We start from the raw sequence: 18465 nt of genomic DNA, 5'->3' as shown, positions 1-18465 counted from the left end.
TGGAAAAGCAGTCTTGCAGTGCCTCTGAGGACCCCTCTGGCCACACATGTACCTGCTTACGAACTGGTTTGGTGACTTTGACCAGGGGCCTGGGGGAACCCATGGCACACCTAGGTTTCCGCCTGTACTGACCCTTATGCAAAATAGGTGGAATTAAGACACAGTTCCAAAAGCAAACACAACTGATCAGTGCTGAGAGTGGTCCTGTTGCTGAGGTTGGGGTGATCCTGTAATCTCTTATGAACGACCTCCAACGCTTCCGTGACTGGGATGCAAGTGAAGACAGATGTAACATCTCTCTCTCACTGTACATGTACTGTTTATAAGATTGGGGAAACCTGCACAAACAAAATATTTTGCAGCACAAACCAGCACAAATGTTTGACATCAATTTTGTTTGATTTGAAGAAGGTAGGGAGGCCAACTTCACTCACATGTGTTTATAAGGTTGGGGAAACATGCAGTCAGCTGAGACTGAAGAAGTCACTTGGATGAGTGACGAAACGTTTCTCCCACTGAAAATATCCAGATGAACAAAATCAACCTTTTGGGATTTACTTACCTGGATGATTAAGCATGCATCAAGATGTTATTTTATTAATATTTTTAAAATGATAGCAGCACAAACGAAAATTTTTGCAGCACAAACGCAGCACAAATGTTTGACATCAATTTTGTTTGATTTGGCTAATGTGGGGGGGCTGGTTGACCTTTTGACCTTTACATTTTCATTAATATCTTTAAAACGGAAGCAACACAAACAACAATCTTAGCAGCACAAACCAGCACAAACGTAGCACAAATGTTTGATACCACTTTTGTTGGACTTCAAGAAGGTGGGGGGGGGGGGGGGGGGGGCAACTTCATGGTAATGAGGCTTTCCCAAATCAGGGGAGGAATATAATCTTTTCAGCGTGCCCCTGGTCTGCCAATCTGACATGTCCAAACCCCCTCAATTGGATCCTTTTAATGTGGAAGAACAGATCCAATTTTGGATAATTTTTTCTTATCAGTAAATTAAATCATCATCAGAAAACTGCATTTTTTATTTACCTGGGTATTTTTGTCTATTTTTTTTATTTTGTTTTTTATGATCTGACAAAGAAAAAGGAAAAGGACAAATACTTTTTCACAGAGCTGTACATGTGGGTTAGAATGTAGATCAACCTGTAAATAGGCAGCCTGGCTTTCACTTTTGGGTCACACCCAGTGACAGTTAAGACCTGTTGTCCATCCCAAAGACACGGGGAAGTAATTAACTCATCCTTCAGGGAAAACCCCAAACATACCGACAAGGAAAGACAGACTTGAGGAATTTATGAGCGCGAACCAAGAAAAACTAGTAACTGCACGTAGCAGAGTTTCTGTTGGCAACACTCCTTATCTTTGTAAAAGATAAAATATAATTTCTTTTACAAGGCTGGAAAAAAGAAAATGAGGAGGGGTGCTAACTAAAGTGACTTTCACTGAATTAAAGTACAAGATATCATGTTTACTTCCACTCTGTTGTCATATTGTTCATTCTGTGAACAAAGAGAAACTTGTAAATAACTCATGAAAGAACAAAGTTACATTGAAACCAAGCACACCATTGTTTTTCTTGTGACATTACCAATAAGTTTGATGTGTCGAATGGCCCTCTTCCTATTGAAAAAACAAAAGTTGTATCCAAGATGGCCGACTTCTAAATGGCCACCATGGTCACCACCCATCTTGAGGAGTTTGCCCCCTCACATATACTAATGTGCCATAAACAGGACTTTAATATCACCAACCATTCCCATGTTATTACGGTGTATCCATATAAATGGTCCACCCTGTAGATCAACCTGTAATAGGCAGTCTGGCTTTCACTTTTAGGCCTGTCATGACTGTCCAGCATTCTCCAACACTTCTGAACAAAATCACTACCAGGTGGTGATCAGTTGACAGTGACTCAAAGTAGGTTGCATCCAACTGTCATTCACCCATCAGTGCAAATGAAAATCAGAGCTGGTTCCTTGATCTAAAGTGTTCAGGGTGTGGTGTTTGGGGACGCTGACCCACACAGGTGCTCTCTATCATGTGATCATGCCTTCCCTATTTCAGTAGGATGTTGAGACCTGATGAGAGGTGTGGTGTAGAGGTGAAATGGACTGCTGGAAAGCTGCACAAGCAGTCTGTTTTATGAAACACTTGTTAATAGAGGTTCTGTCATGGTCCTGAGTCTGCCGACTCAGTGTTTTGTGTTTCTTTGTGCTTTTGTTATTCTGAGTATGTATTCTGTTATTATTTGCCATTTGTTAGGGTTCTGCTCTGTGCCTGCCCTGGTCCCACTTCTGTGTTCTGTCTGTCTATGGTGTCACACTGTCTGCGTGTGAATCTGTCTAAGTTCAGTGTCTCGTCTAGTTCTCTGTGTCTGCGAGTTTCTTGTCTTATTCTGAAGGTCCCCTCTCATGTGTGTCATGGTCGGACGGTCCTTCCCGGGGGCGACCTGCCTGTGTGTGTGTGTTTCTCTCTCTCTCCTCCTCCCCTACCCAGTGGCTGACACACCTGCACCTAATTTGCCACCCAGCTGTCACTGATCATCCTTCGTTGTGGGCTGAGGTATTTAACTGTGTGTCCAGATGGCAGTCGACGCTGGATTGTACTGGAAGCTCGGTAGTGAAGAGTGTTTGTTGACTTGTAGCTTAGCCTTAGCCGGCTAGCCCCCTCACCTGGTGTTTTTGCTCATTTGTAGGAGGAAAAGATACAGAGCTGGAGGTTGAAGAGAAGGAGCCCGCGGGGTTAAGTTATTGGAGGAGAACACACACTTGGATGTCACTTTGGGAACTCACCTGCGCACCACTGGCAGTTTGGAGAAGATCACCGTGGGACTTTGCACTTCACTTTGTGTTTTGAAACTGTTTTTGGGCACTGTAAATAAACGCACTGTGTACTTTGCACCCAGAGCTCCGCGACTGAGTCTGCATTTTTCCATTATCCGTGACAATGTGAGTGTGTTCAGTTTACGTTTCCCTTGTCCCGTCGGCTCTGATTTCTCCCAGGTGTGTTGCCCTCCTGTCTCTCATCTCCTCATTACCTGGTGTGTATTTATACTGCGTGTCTGCCTGTGCTCCTGGTCGCGTCGTCTGTGTTTCTCGTTGAATCTTCTGTGTACTCAGCATTATTCCGTGTTTCACCGTGTCTCTCTGCTCCTCGCCGTGTGTCCTCCTTTTGTGTTAGTTTTCCCAGTTTAGGTTTATGTTGCGGTTCTGCCCGCTTCTTGGTTATTACTCACTGTGAATAAATCTCACTTGCACCTCCACCACTGGCTGCTATTTGGATCCTCCTTCTCACCTCCACACGACTGCCGCCCCAGCCGTGACAGGTTCATTCATTTGTAAAGGTTCAGTCATTTAGTCTGGGTCGTTATGCCACAAAGTTATCTTGCAGGGTTATTTTACATGACTGGAAAAAGAAAAACAGACATGAGGAGTGGTAGTTTTCATTTTCAAACAAGCCTAACACAGATTTCAAGTCAAAAATATCGTGTTTACTTCCTTGAAAGTGTTAAATATCAACACTTCACCGAGTTCTTTTGATTCCTCAAAGGCATCTGATGGAAGACAACACATTGCTCAGTAGATCATTTAACACTTTTATTCTCTCACAAAACACTTCTAGAAGGGAGATGCGTCCTGCGTGACACGCTGCCGCGGATCTTGAAACGGCGATGCACCCCTAACAGTTTTATTAACAGCTGTCCCATTCTAGTCTAAACAACAGCATTTCAGTAAATTTCCCCTAAAAGATGGTTCCCTGTTGTCTACTTGTACACTCAAGTGTGGGTGAAGGTCTCCATCATTCTACTACTAATGGACATGTAGTCTAATGCCTTTATTATCAGGGCCACGTCAACTCAATACTATATGACATTTTGGTTAATATAGCACAGTGTTAAGGCACTTCAGAAACTTCATTTTAACAAAATCATCAGATGACCGGTATTTAAGACCAACGCTAACTTCCACTTTCTGCCAGATAATCTGCTACCCCGTGGTTGTAGCAGACTACGTAAGCTCTCTTACCCAGTTAATTTGCTGAGAGAAAGAGCATTCGGTCGAAGCTTATTTCACTTTTGGTTTTATTGCCTCCTGCTGGTATGATGAGTTTCGACTCACTTGAGTGAGAGAAGTTTCTGTGCTGGTAAGTGTTTTTATTGCAGACCCTCGTGCCACTTCCTAGTGTAGCAGGTTGGAAAAGGCTACATGAGTATTTTTGTAAGGAAACCAAATACCCCCTCGTTTTTTTGTGTATTATTGTGAATTATTTTGACATTGTTATGCATTGCCAGACCAAAGTTATATCTCATTATGCTAGTAGATGGTGCTCTTGCACTGCTGTAGAACTACCAGAGAGACTCTAGCAAGAGAGGTCTCCACAATGCTCTCGGCTGCTCTCACTACCCGTTGTCATTTTTTCCTGCAGAACCCAGTGCAGGAGTCATACCACACAGTGATGCAGCTGGTGAGGATCCTCTCAATGGTGCCTCTGTAGAAGGTGCTCATTATGGGGTTGAATCTCTTGTGCTTCTCAGTTTGCAGAGGAAGTGGAGTCGCTGTTGGTCTTCTCCACATTCAGGGACAGGTTGTTGTTGCTGTACCACTCTGCCAGATGGTTAACTTCACCCCTGTAGTAGATCTCATCATTGTTGCTGATGTGACCTACCACAGTTGTGTGTGATTTGTGACTGGAGCTGTGTGATGGTGTGCAGTCATGGGTCAGCAGAGTGAAGAGAAGGGGGCTAAACACACATGCTTGAGGAGCCCCCGTATTCAGTGTTCTTGGGCTGGAGGTGTTGCTGCCGACCCGTACTGTCTGCTGTCTTCCTGTCAAGAAATCTAGCAGCCAGTTACACAGCGAGGTGATAATCCACAGCAGATCCAGTTTGTGAATGAGTTGCTGGGGAATGATGGTGTTGAATGCTGAACTGAAGTCTATGAACAGCACATGAGTCTCTAGTGTTCAGATGTGTGAGGGCTGAGTGAGGGGCAGCTGAAATTCCATCATCGGTTGAGCGTTTTGACCTGTATGCAAACTCAAAGGGATCCAGGTTGGGGGAAAGAGATAATTTGATTTGATGCATGACTAACCGTTCAAAGCACTTCATAATGATGGAGGTGAGTTTGACAGGACGGTAGTCCTTAAAGCAGGAGGTAGATGACTTCTTGGGTACAGTAATGATGGTGGAGGCTTTGAGGCATGTGGGAACGACGGCCTGACCCTAGTGATGTGTTAAAGATGTCTGTGAAGACATTTGTGAGTTCCACAGCATAGTCTGTCAGTGCTCGTCCAAGGATGTTATCAGGACCTGTATTGATTTTGGCAAGGGATCTCCACACACTGTCTGTTGATTGTGTCACCACGCTCTGTAGAGTGGGCTTGTAGTCTGTGATGGTTTGTATTCCTTGCCACTGCCTCCAAGTATCTCTGCTGTCGCTGAAGCTTTGCTGTAGCTGTAGCTAATGCCACGTGACAGGTTTGCCCTTGCTGTTCTTAGGCTCACCTAATTCCCGGCTCTGAAGGCTTGCATTTCTCAACCTTAGGAGCCTTTAAACCTCACCTGTGAGCCATGGTCTCTGATTGGCCCGGACAGTGATAGTCCTGGTCTCTGTGACATCATCGTTGCATTTTGGGATGTAGGCAATGACAGTTTCTGTATATTCCTGAAAGTCTGTGGTGTTGTCGTGTGTGGCAGCCTGTGGTGGAAAAGCAGTCTTGCAGTGCCTCTGAGGACCCCTCTGGCCACACATGTACCTGCTTACGAACTGGTTTGGTGACTTTGACCAGGGGCCTGGGGGAACCCATGGCACACCTAGGTTTCCGCCTGTACTGACCCTTATGCAAAATAGGTGGAATTAAGACACAGTTCCAAAAGCAAACACAACTGATCAGTGCTGAGAGTGGTCCTGTTGCTGAGGTTGGGGTGATCCTGTAATCTCTTATGAACGACCTCCAACGCTTCCGTGACTGGGATGCAAGTGAAGACAGATGTAACATCTCTCTCTCACTGTACATGTACTGTTTATAAGATTGGGGAAACCTGCACAAACAAAATATTTTGCAGCACAAACCAGCACAAATGTTTGACATCAATTTTGTTTGATTTGAAGAAGGTAGGGAGGCCAACTTCACTCACATGTGTTTATAAGGTTGGGGAAACATGCAGTCAGCTGAGACTGAAGAAGTCACTTGGATGAGTGACGAAACGTTTCTCCCACTGAAAATATCCAGATGAACAAAATCAACCTTTTGGGATTTACTTACCTGGATGATTAAGCATGCATCAAGATGTTATTTTATTAATATTTTTAAAATGATAGCAATTTTTGACATCAATTTTGTTTGATTTGGCTAATGTGGGGGGGCTGGTTGACCTTTTGACCTTTACATTTTCATTAATATCTTTAAAACGGAAGCAACACAAACAACAATCTTAGCAGCACAAACAACAATTTTAGCAGCACAAACCAGCACAAACGTAGCACAAATGTTTGATACCACTTTTGTTGGACTTCAAGAAGGTGGGGGGGGGGGCAACTTCATGGTAATGAGGCTTTCCCAAATCAGGGGAGGAATATAATCTTTTCAGCGTGCCCCTGGTCTGCCAATCTGACATGTCCAAACCCCCTCAATTGGATCCTTTTAATGTGGAAGAACAGATCCAATTTTGGATAATTTTTTCTTATCAGTGAATTAAATCATCATCAGAAAACTGCATTTTTTATTTACCTGGGTATTTTTGTCTATTTTTTTTATTTTGTTTTTTATGATCTGACAAAGAAAAAGGAAAAGGACAAATACTTTTTCACAGAGCTGTACATGTGGGTTAGAATGTAGATCAACCTGTAAATAGGCAGCCTGGCTTTCACTTTTGGGTCACACCCAGTGACAGTTAAGACCTGTTGTCCATCCCAAAGACACGGGGAAGTAATTAACTCATCCTTCAGGGAAAACCCCAAACATACCGACAAGGAAAGACAGACTTGAGGAATTTATGAGCGCGAACCAAGAAAAACTAGTAACTGCACGTAGCAGAGTTTCTGTTGGCAACACTCCTTATCTTTGTAAAAGATAAAATATAATTTCTTTTACAAGGCTGGAAAAAGAAAATGAGGAGGGGTGCTAACTAAAGTGACTTTCACTGAATTAAAGTACAAGATATCATGTTTACTTCCACTTTGTTGTCATATTGTTCATTCTGTGAACAAAGAGAAACTTGTAAATAACTCATGAAAGAACAAAGTTACGTTGAAACCAAGCACAGAGAGACTCTAGCCTATAGGCTCTGCGCATGCGCAGCTTAGAAATAAATGAGCTCCGGCCTGAGCAAGACGCTAACTTCGGTGTCCTCTCTATTAATCCACAGGTACTGACAAACAAACTTTTGTGTTACCGAACTGGTTCTGAATGTCATGTAAGTTGATTAACAACTGTTCAGCCATATTTTAAGATGATTGTGATGATGTTGTTTTGTGGTATTTTGTTGTAATGAGTATTAGTTTATCATCGGCATAACGCTATTACGTTACATAGCACTATAAGTATATGCTATGACAGTGGCAACCTGCGGCTTCAGAAAATGTGTTGTAGTGTTTGTTTTAGTGTTAGCCAAGCAGTACTGAGTTCATGTGTTAAGGGGAAAGCTGTTAGTTGGTGAAACATTTGCAGTCGTCTGCCGCCATGTTGTGTTGCGTTCAGGGGATGCCATGTTCAAAAGTAATAGGGCTTTGGAGTTGACGTCACGCTGCAGTGCATTGTGGGATCGCGGCGCCATGTCAGAAGGCAACAAATCAAAACAAACACACTGTGTTGGAAGCGGGACTGCCAGAACCATGCTTAAAATCAGCGCAAAAGGGCTGTATCGCGACCGATTGCGCCCAGAAGCCAAGAGACGGTACTTGGAAAAAATAGCGTGCATCGGTAATGTGGACCCGTATGAAATAAGGCAGTGGAGTGGAAACCCAGACAGCCTACCGCTGTTGTCCTATCATGATATCTTCGCGTACCTTGTCTGTCTGTGGAGTCAGCGCATAGGGGAAATCATTTTCGTAATTATAAATCCCTGGAGGCGCACATCTGATTACAAACGGTTGGGTACAAGATTTGGCCATTTTTAAGCCTCCACGTTGTGAGTACGTTGACCATATGACCAAGATACAGCCAGAGGTTGCACATAACATTGACTTCTCCTCAGCACCTGCCCCAAAATTTGCTCTAGATGAACGGTTCATGATTGATGCCAGCTGTGCGTTGCCATGTAAATAGTTTGCATTTCATGTGTATGTACTTGCTAAGTACATGTGAACAGACCTTGAATAAAAAAAATAAACATACTTTTTTCTGTTTTATTGAAACCACTTTACAGAAAGTACAATTATTTACAATGAACTGTACATGCAACACAGCAGTTTTATGAATATTCAACAAGAGCAAGTTTAATTTGGCCCTGGTTTGACAACCACTCTGGGGCACATATTCACCAAAACACAGCATTTTGAATTTGTTACGCAAACTACCTCTTACTCGCTCAACATGAATTCTTAGCTGGGCAATTGCTCTCGTTTGGGGATGGCAGAGAACTCGATATCTGCTCGTCTGACCGCTGCAATCCAAGCCTGACGTCCTTGTTTAGTATTATCGGATACATGAGATCCCTCCCGTTGCCTCCAGGAAGGGAAACGATGAAAAGAGAGCCCATTTTCCAGCTTCTTGCCTTCCCTATCGTGTGATCTACCTCTGCAACCGACAACACAGTACGTACGAACCATAGCTGACGCTTCCGTGTGCTTTGTCTGGCCTACTGTCATGGCGGGAGGGGACCGTGACATCACGCTCCAAAGCCCTATAGCGAATATTGCGCGAATGTGGGGAAAAGTTGCGTGAATGTGAGATGGGTTATTTTGGTATGTTGTTATGTTTTAGCCGTGAGTGTTTTGTTTAAGTTGTATGTTAAGTTATTTTGAATTAGTTTGTATTTATTTTGCTTTTGAGAGAATGCTTTTTGTGACTTTATTTTTGTTTATGAAATCTGGGAAGAATGCATGGTCTAGTGTGATTTGTATTGTGTATATGTTGCAGAAATAAATGAGCTCCGGCCTGAGCAAGACGCTAACTTCGGTGTCCTCTCTATTAATCCACAGTTTGTTCATACTTGGCTACACAGTGCTCTCTAGCCTGTGTGCCGCTTGCTGCCGGTCCAGTTTCCCCTAGGTCTGGTGCCGGTAACACTAGCAGCATGTCTGAGTCAGCCAAAAGACTGTGCCTGCCAGTAATTTTTGGGTATGGGCAACTCCTCAACCTTGTCCAAGCCCTGTTTATTATTGTCAGTCACATTTTGCTTCAATCAAGTTTGCTCTATGCGCTTATGGATTTGGGAGCTGAACAAAATCTCTTCGACATTGATTTAGCCAAGCAATTAACTCTCCTGCTAATTCTTCTAGGTCCTTCCATGCCAGCTACCACATTAAACAGTCTAGTTTTTGTCCATATTACTCACCAAGCCAAACCTGTCCGTTTAATCTCTTCCAAAAATCACTGAGATACCATTTCCTTCTTCATTTTTCCCTCCCTGGACACCCCTTTAATTCTCAACTATCCCTGGTTGGAGAAACACAATCTGCATATCAACTGGGTTGGTAACAAAATCAGGATTTGGAACCAGTTCTGTCTCGCTAAATTCCTGAAATCTGCACGAACTACAGGTTCACAAAGTCCACCTCCTCCACTCGCGCAACGCAGTCATCTTTCTTCTGTCCCAGAGGAATATCATGATCTTCTGGAAGTTTTCACTAAGAATATGTCACTTCCCCTGCACAGAACCTATGACTGTGCCATAGACCTTTCCAGAGCTCCGCTACCTTCGTGCCATCTCTACAACCTGTTGTGGCCAGAGAGGGGTGCTATGGAAAAACATTTGTGGATCATTGGCATTGCGCATCGTCTGTCCCCCCTCTAGGTGCAGGTTTCTTTTTTGTGGCCAATAAAGATAAGACACTGTGTCCCTGTATAGGTTACAAGGGTTTAATTTAAATCACAGTAAAAGAGATATATGCCTTATATCTCTTCTGCCTTGAATCACTTCAAGGGGCCACTGTTTTTGAGGAAGTTTCAGAGGAGGTTGGAGATTGTTACCATCATGGGCTCATCCGGTCAGGATGAGAATGAACAGTCAGTAATCACTTGCAGGTTTTGTGTTTTATTGAATAATGAACAAAGGAAAGACACAAATGGACAGCTATCTCTGAAAGGAAATAAAGTGTGATTTGAGTAACTCAGTAACTCAAAATAATACATGAACTCAGGAGACTCAAACAGAAACTCACCTCAGCTGCCACCCCATGTGGGAGTGAAGAAAGAGTGAGCTGTAGGTGAGTGCAGTCCTTATATAACGGGTGACAGGTAAGTGCAATTAAGGGCAAGCACCACACCCAATCAAAGGTGAGGAAAAGAAACAAGGTGCATCTGGTGAAGTGAGTGTGCTGAAAGGTGAGCCTTTACAACAGCCGCCCCCATATTTCTAGTGAGAAATATTTTCAAAGGATTAGAGTCGTTCTTTTTCAGGAAGTGGGGGCAGAGGAATCAGACATGCTACAGCTGTGATATAGGTTCTATTCTGCAATAGGATTTCTACAGTTCTGATGTGGTCATCTGGGTTCTTTAGTAGGTGTGTCACTTTTCCTACAGGCAAAACAGTTTACAGGGTCCACCCGAAGGTCGACAACGCAGGCCAAACAGTTCAGGGTGCTGACCATGTAGCCAGCAATGGCGGCGAAGCAGGTCCGGAGGCCTACCGCATGGGATGCGGCCACAGGCACATGACTGCAGACCCGCAGTTTTGCAGGCAGTGGGCACAATGTACCGAGCTTGGCAGAGACAGGACCAGGTGAGGCAGGACCAGGCGGTGCCCTGACCTCTGGCAGAATGGCAGCCACAGGCGGTGGAACTGGTGATGGGGGCACTGCAGGCGACAACATAGAAACTGCTGATGGTAGAGTAAGAGGTAGCTGAACGGATTCAGAGCCATCAGCGGACACGAGGATGTGCTGGAGCAGTTCTCCTGAACCTGAACTGGAAGAGGTGAACAACCACTGGCCATGCACTGAACTGCTCTAGGGTTGGAAGTCTGTGATCGGACCTTGGAGTGGTAGCACAGTCTTTCTCAGATCACACTTTGCAGCCTGATTCGTCCTAGCACAACGCCAACACCGTTTGTGTCCGTTAATCCAGTTTATTTTCTCATCCTTTGTCTTCTGAATAAACTCAGCACACTTACTTATGTGGTGTTCAGGTGAGCAGCAATATGCACATCTTGCCAGTTGTTATGATGGGTTGTGCTGCCTGTACAGGATCATCAGATGTATTTGCCCCATGTAATATTGTTGTGAGTGGAGAGGTGTACTTACAGGCAGGTCGTGGCTGATTGAAGGATGAAACAGGACTGTCCTTTCTTGGTTGACACTTGCATTCCATTTGCAACCAGGATGAGAAGGTAAGTTATAGGTCATTTCTCCTTGTTCCCTGTAAATGTGCCGTTTGAAGCGACTAGAATGCTCTGCAGGCAACTTTTCGAGTAGGCGATCAACATGGGAGCCACAATGTAGTTCTATCTGTCCTTGATCACCCATGGTGCCAAGCAAACCAACTAGAGCTTGTACACGAAGAGCAAAGTTATCAAGACTCTGACCATCACCTGCTCTGATAGGAGGAAGCTCCAGTATATTCTGTAGCTTTCAATGCTAGCTGTCTTGGTTGCCCATGACGTTCATCAGGCTTTGATGGCTTGAGTGTATGTGTTAGGAGCACAGGAAAAGGCAAGAGCTAATCGTTTAGCTTGGTCTACTTTCAGATAATCGAGAAGGACATGATATTTGAAGTGGTCTGTCTCATGAGGATCAAGAAGGTTTGTAAGGGCCATCCGTAACATCCTGTACTGCATTTCGTCTTCTTCTTCTCTACTAAGGTCTGGAAACGAAGGACCTTCAAGCTCATATACATGTGTTCTAGTGCTACAGGAGTGACCCGAGCTAGCAGTAACAGGTACCAATGGTTTCTGTTCATGTAAGCCATTGGATGTAGCTGGTTGCTGCTCTAGAGAAGGGCGATGCTTGTGGTCACATAGGCAAATGAGAGGTTGAACGGGGTCTTCAGCTAAAGGAACAGCAGGTTGAACACATGAGATCTGGTGGGGATCCTGCAGTGATAAGGCCAGGAAATCAAAAGGAGTCTCATCTTGTGTAGCGAGGACTGGTCTAGGCAAACCACTTGAAGGGACTGCAGCATCTAATATTGTTGAATTAGGTAAAAGAGGGCTGGCAGCCGGAACTATACCAGACTGACCTGATCTGTGGGGGCTGAAAGGGTGATTGACGGGTTGCTATATCAATCACTGGGAACTGCTCATGTTGCTGATGTGTTTGAGGACTGGCTTGTAAACTGCATACAGAGGATTTGATTCCATCAGATGAGAAAGTGCAAGTTGAAGATCTGGAGGAGCTGTGAGAATGGGAAGGAGATGAATGAATCCTAAATTGCCTAATCTCCCCCATCGTCGTCAGGAGTTCCCTCATGACCTCATCTTGGTTAATGGGTAAAGGCACAGGACATGTCTGTAATTGGCTTTCTCCTCTTTGGTCAGGATCCTGTAGCCCATGTGTGTCTGTGTCTATGTGCTGGCATTCAGTTTGACTCTCTGTATCCCATCTAGGACTTCTACTTCCAGGGTACTGGACGCCATACTGCTGCAGGTGCGCAGGAGGTCGACTATCACGACTGGAACGTGTCAAACCTTCAGTTAATGGCTGCTGTGAATCCATGATGCTAACACTGCTCCGACTCGAAGGACCATGTTATGAAGGAAGGAAGGCTCAGAGTTTAAGTCATCATCATTATGGGCTCATCCGATTAGAAAGAGAATAAGCAGTCATCAATCATTCACAGGGTTCTCCTTTTATTCTCAGAATCAATAAGGAAAGACACACATTGGACTGCTAATGTTCCACTGCCGCCCCGTGTGGGAGTGAAGAAAGAGTGAGCTGTAGGTGAGTGCAGTCCTTATATAATGGGTGACAGGTGAGTGCAATTAAGGGCAAGCGCCACACCCTTTGGACTCTTTGGACTGTGAGAGGAAGCTGGAATAGCCAGAAAAAACCCACGCAATAATGATGAGAATGTTCAAACTTCACTATGTGCAATATCCATCTCTTCTGGCTATAATCCACCTTCTTGGGGGTAATGAGGCTTTCCCACGTCAGGGGAGGAATATAATCTTTTCCGCGTGCCCCTGGTCTGCCAGTTTGACATGTCCAAACCCCCTCAATTGGATCCTTTTAATGTGGAGGAATCGATCCACGTTTGGATAACTTTTTCTCATTAATAAATAAAAATCTTTTAAAAAATGCATTTTGTATTTATGTGGGTATTTTTGTCTATTTTTTAGTTTTTGTTTGTTATGATCCAAAACATGTAAGTGTGACAAATATGTAAATCATGAAAAGGACAAATACAGTGCTGTACATGTAGGTTAGAATGTAGATCAACCTGTAAATAGGCAGCCTGGCTTTCATTGTTGGGCCTGTTGTGACTGTCCAGCGTCCTCCCACACATTCTGAACAAAATCGTTGACAGCACAGCTCATCTCTTCACCTGGTACTTAAACTCACCACCACAGTCTGAATCTTTCGGTCCCTAACCTGGTGGTACGACTCACTTCAACTAGTTTTCTTTTACACCTAATGTACTTGCGTGGCCATCATTATAGCAATGGGGCTGAGTGTCCTGTGATGTAATTAGCATGTGACACAACAAAGGTGAACATCAAGGCGACGATATACCTGCTAGTCTGTGGGTTTTTGTCAGACTCATGGAAAACATGAGTCTGACAAAAACCCTCATTGGCAGGTTTCAGAAATGGCGGTTTTGATTTTCATGAACTCATGAGACACTGTCATGATTGACTGCGTGATGCCGTTGATCGGTTGCATACAGTCTGTTGACGTCACTTTCTTGGCTTTCCGTGGATCAGTTGGAACCAATGTTCCCTCTAATTTTTCATGTGTCTTAGCAAACACACAAACTCCCTGAGTGGTCCCTTGGACCACTATGTGCAACAGTAGACGTGTGCACTGTGGTCATGCCAGCATCAAATCCATCCAAGTTACATGGTTTATTAAAATAATCAAATTACAGCATTTACATTTATGTTAGACTACTTTTAATTAACTGCTTTAGCCCACTTACAATGAAAATTAAAAAAAATCTTGTTCGTGACCTGTGTAGTATGTTAACACTATTGGAAGTAAAAATAACTTGAACTCCAATTTGGAAACACAACTTTCTTTTCTTTGTTTTATAAAGCTCTGACTTGTATTATGAGTATGAGTCTGTGGTCTGGGAGAGAGTCCTGTAGCTCTCTGTCTACAAAATACAGTATATAATGGCCCTTGACTACACTATACACTAACTACACAAGATTTGCGCTAAACGTCGCAAATCTCTCACATCTCAAAACACCACCGTCACTCCTAAAACTTCCCCCTTCCTAAACAACTAAATGCCATGTTGCCATATTATTTTTTGATTGGTCCACATATTACATTTTTCCACCAATAGGAAAGGGTGGGGTTTTTTTGTTTTGTTTTTGCTCACAGGCGGAGAGTGCTTTTTTTACCATTTATTCCTAAATTGTGTCCTATCAACACAATTTAAAAACTGGTATAAAGGCCACACGTTTTCTGTCAATTGTTCCGTCTGTCCTGCTCACATCTCCAATGGTTGTACACGTTGTCATTAACGTGGGTTCACTCCACATCAGCCACGCCGCTTCTCTAGCTAAAACACCGGTGTCGGCACATAAGGACGCTGTCATAGCCTGTCAACCACGTTGATTAGCTGCGTATACATGAACGTGAATCGCATTATTGGCTGGACTATGGGATAAGGTGGCATCATTCTAATCCCATACTGGAGCAGCCAGTCACTTACTGACTCCCACTGCAAAACAGAATTGTTAAAGTATTAATTTTAATTTCAATTCAGGTTAGTTTTTTTTTTTCTGTGCGCACCGCAGATTTTCTGTGCGCAGAGACTGTGCACAGCTTAGAGGGAACATTGGTTGGAATGCTGGCAGAGTAGGTGCTAAAAAAGTACCTGGTACCAGGTACTATGACCTGATGGAAACTCTGAAAGTGTGGCAAGGCGTAGTGAGCCTATTGAGTAGGTACTAATAGAAAAGGGACTTAATTCTCCCACAGTTTTCCAAGCCCTCGTCAATAACGTTTTAAAAGCCTGTTTGAACCTGTTCGTTTTTGTGTATCCGAATGACATATTGATCTTAGATGTCCTAGAACGAGCAGAAGAGCACTATCTGCAGAGTGCTACAGTAGCTTCTGGAGACCCGACTATACTTTAAAGCTGAAAAATTTGAATGTCCTTGGTTACACCAACTTCTACCAACACTTCATTCTCAACCACAGTTAGGAGCAGCACCACTTTACTCGCCTTACCTATGTCACACAGTGGAAATTTGTATTTATCTTGTATATTGTTTTTATTTTTATTTTTAGTGTTTATTTATGAGTGTCATTTTATTTGCATGGTTTTATTCTGTTTCTATTGCATGGTTTTTAGTGTTTTATGTGACATAGGTTTTAATCCACTTTGGACTGGCTACACATGGGACAAATTAGCTGATAGGGACCACCTGCTGAGGCACGGGTGTGTCCAGAGGTGGCCTATCAGCTGTGTAAAGACCTTTTAAAAGAGGGCTAGCTGAGCACTGAAGGAGAGAGAGGCTGGAAGGTTGATGCTAGATGGCCAGCGTGACACGGCGACCCAGTCCTGACCTCATGGAACGGCAACAGTAGGAGACAACGCGTTTGATTGGCAGCAGGGCAGAGGTTTACCAACCTGAATAGGTGATAAAGTGATAGATCTTTCAGCCCAATTCTACTTTTTCTACATAATCCATCATACAAAATGTAATCAAATGGAAAAGTCCCTTTTTAAAACTTGTTTTATTAGTTTTAGTCTTTTAACTTTATGCATCAAGCAAAAATGTAATTATATGCAACATTCCCTGACTGGAAGAAATTTGTTTAATATTTAAAACTATTTTCTGCACATTCCAGCACATAAAATATTTTCTTTTTTTTGTGTTAACACTCACTCTTTCAAATAGATGCAAGTAAAACACAGCAGAAAATAAGTCCAAGACTAGCGGTCCTTTTGCTCTATTTTCACCTGTGAAGCAGGAGTGGGGTGCAGGTGTGCCGCAACGGTCAGTTGAAGAATCCGCGAGTTTCTCTGTGAATTACCCATTACGTCATAGCGCACTCGGTGCTTGCTTGGAAGTTTAGAGGGGTTTTTTCGCTGTAAAAAGAAGTTTTCTTCCCACGCACAACGGACACTAATGTTTTTGTCACTTTTTATGGAATCAAACTCAAAGTAAGGTCAGTACTTCCACGCTTTAAACGCTGCACGCTCATACTCTCTCTGCACTCGATATATGATCCATTGTTGATCTGCACACAGTTGTTGTCACGAACGTCGCACTCACGTCACTGTCATGAGACATTCTCGCAAAAAAAATCACGGTTTTAGTAACGCAGTAACGCAGCGTTCCTAAGTAATCCCTTACTTTACTCGTTACTTGGAAAAAGTAATCGGATTACTGCCCATCTCTGGCCATGAGCCAGGGCCACTTCTGGGACCATTGTTCTGGCCCCTATTTGTTATTTTACAGGACACCGACGCAAGGGGAGCTGTGGCGGTGGTCGCATGATGGATTCGGGTGCAGAACGCAAGCTGGGCTGGGATGTGATGGACCAGTGGAAGGACAAGAAGATGGGAGGCTCTTCCTTGTCTCCCAAAGACGAGGCTGACGTGGACTTTGCTCTAAAGAAGGAATTCCTGGTCTGCTGATGGACCCATAATGAACATGTGGCATAATTATAGAAGGGTTTTTTTTTTTTTAGTGAATGTCGAAAATGGTAGTCTTACGGGTTTTAGAATTGTTTTATTTAGTTTTAGTAGATTGACAACATTTATTACGTACATTTTAAGGGTGTTTTTATTTGTGCTCCCTGGCCTAGTAATAAACTGTTTCTGATCAGACCTGCTTCATCTCTGTGCCCGTGGTATCTGACCCGCTTGCTCCCCCTTGTATTTTAAAGAATCTTTTTTTTTTAGCATGACATTCTGGCGCGACTGCTGTAATGTCTGCGTGTTACACCTACACAAAAGTTCCTTTTATCTGGTCCACAGAAGCCAATACCAAGTTGAAGCAGGTGAAACAACTATTCACTGTTGCACCCATTTTGGTTCATCCTGACACAAAGAAATAGTTTACCGTCTAGGTAGACACACTGATTCTGGGATGGGGGCAGTTCTCATCCAGTGTTCTGGCCTGCATTACTGGCAGTAAAGCTAGCCTTGGAGGACTGGCAGCCAGATAACCATTTATAATCTCGACAGATTATTATAATCTGACTTACTTAAGAATCACTAAAAGACTCAATGTTCAGCATGCTCAATGGTCTTTGTTTTTCGGTTGTTTCAGCTTTTCTATATCCTATCTTCCAGGTTCCAGAAACCTAAAATGCTGCCAGTCCCCACCAGTTCTCCACCAATGCTGAACAATGGGAACCAGGAAACATCTTACCACCCTAATGCAAAATGGGCTCCTTGACCTGGGACCTAGAATAAACCATCCACCAAGCCCTTCGAGACAACCCGGAGCTTGGTGGGCCAATACCAGGTACTGAGACAGAGTCTGAGTCTGTCATTAGCATTTAGCTGTTAAACTCAAATTGCCCCCATCTATGCACATTCACCCTACATTTCATGTTTCCCAGGTTCCCATGTTTCAAATCAGCAACAGTAATAAATATAGATTGTTATAGGCAATTTTATTCCTTGATTTTTCTTTTTTTGTTTGTTGATTTTTTTTTTTTTTTTTTTACAAACATTCTGTTGTTTTATAAGCATTCACATATAAATCAGGACTCCTATTTGTACTTGTGGACTTTAAACTAGAGGCAGATGCGGGACTTCCATGTCCTGCATCTGCCTCATCAGGGACTCATTCTGGACTATAAAGAAGATTAAGCCTACATTTGAATTCTGTTTTTGTATTTATTCTTTACTTTCTCTCAGACCATTAAACACCATCAGGGCTACAGCTGAAATAACAAACTCCAACTATCTTATGCAAATTTGAACATCCATTTAATGGAATACTCAATTATAATGATGTAACAATAAAACAATATTAATAAGTCTGTTAACTATTGGCATTTTTACTCGCCTACACTGTCCATACGTATTCATTGTTGGACGCTTTTGAAGTTGCAGGACTTGTGAAAACTTGCCATATTTCAGCATGGTGTGCAGCTTATAGAAGCCAAAGATTTCAGCCAATTCAGCTCCAATCAGATGACTAAAGAT

General features: G+C 43.2%; 1 long non-coding RNA gene across 1 annotated transcript; it reads left to right on the top strand.

Moving 5' to 3' along the window:
• Positions 1-1491: 1491 nt before the first annotated feature.
• On the top strand, positions 1492-17973 carry LOC146491637 (uncharacterized). Its single transcript, XR_014872418.1, has 2 exons — positions 1492-2640; positions 2720-17973. It is a non-coding gene; the product is annotated as an uncharacterized LOC146491637 (long non-coding RNA).
• The last annotated feature ends 492 nt before the right edge of the window (positions 17974-18465 follow it).

This window comes from Neolamprologus multifasciatus, chromosome 23 (assembly GCF_963576455.1).
Source record: "Neolamprologus multifasciatus chromosome 23, fNeoMul1.2, whole genome shotgun sequence".
Taxonomy (NCBI): Eukaryota; Metazoa; Chordata; class Actinopteri; order Cichliformes; family Cichlidae; genus Neolamprologus; species Neolamprologus multifasciatus.
The sequence above is the reverse complement of the archived record's forward strand: the minus strand, read 5'-3'. Positions and strand labels throughout refer to the sequence as shown.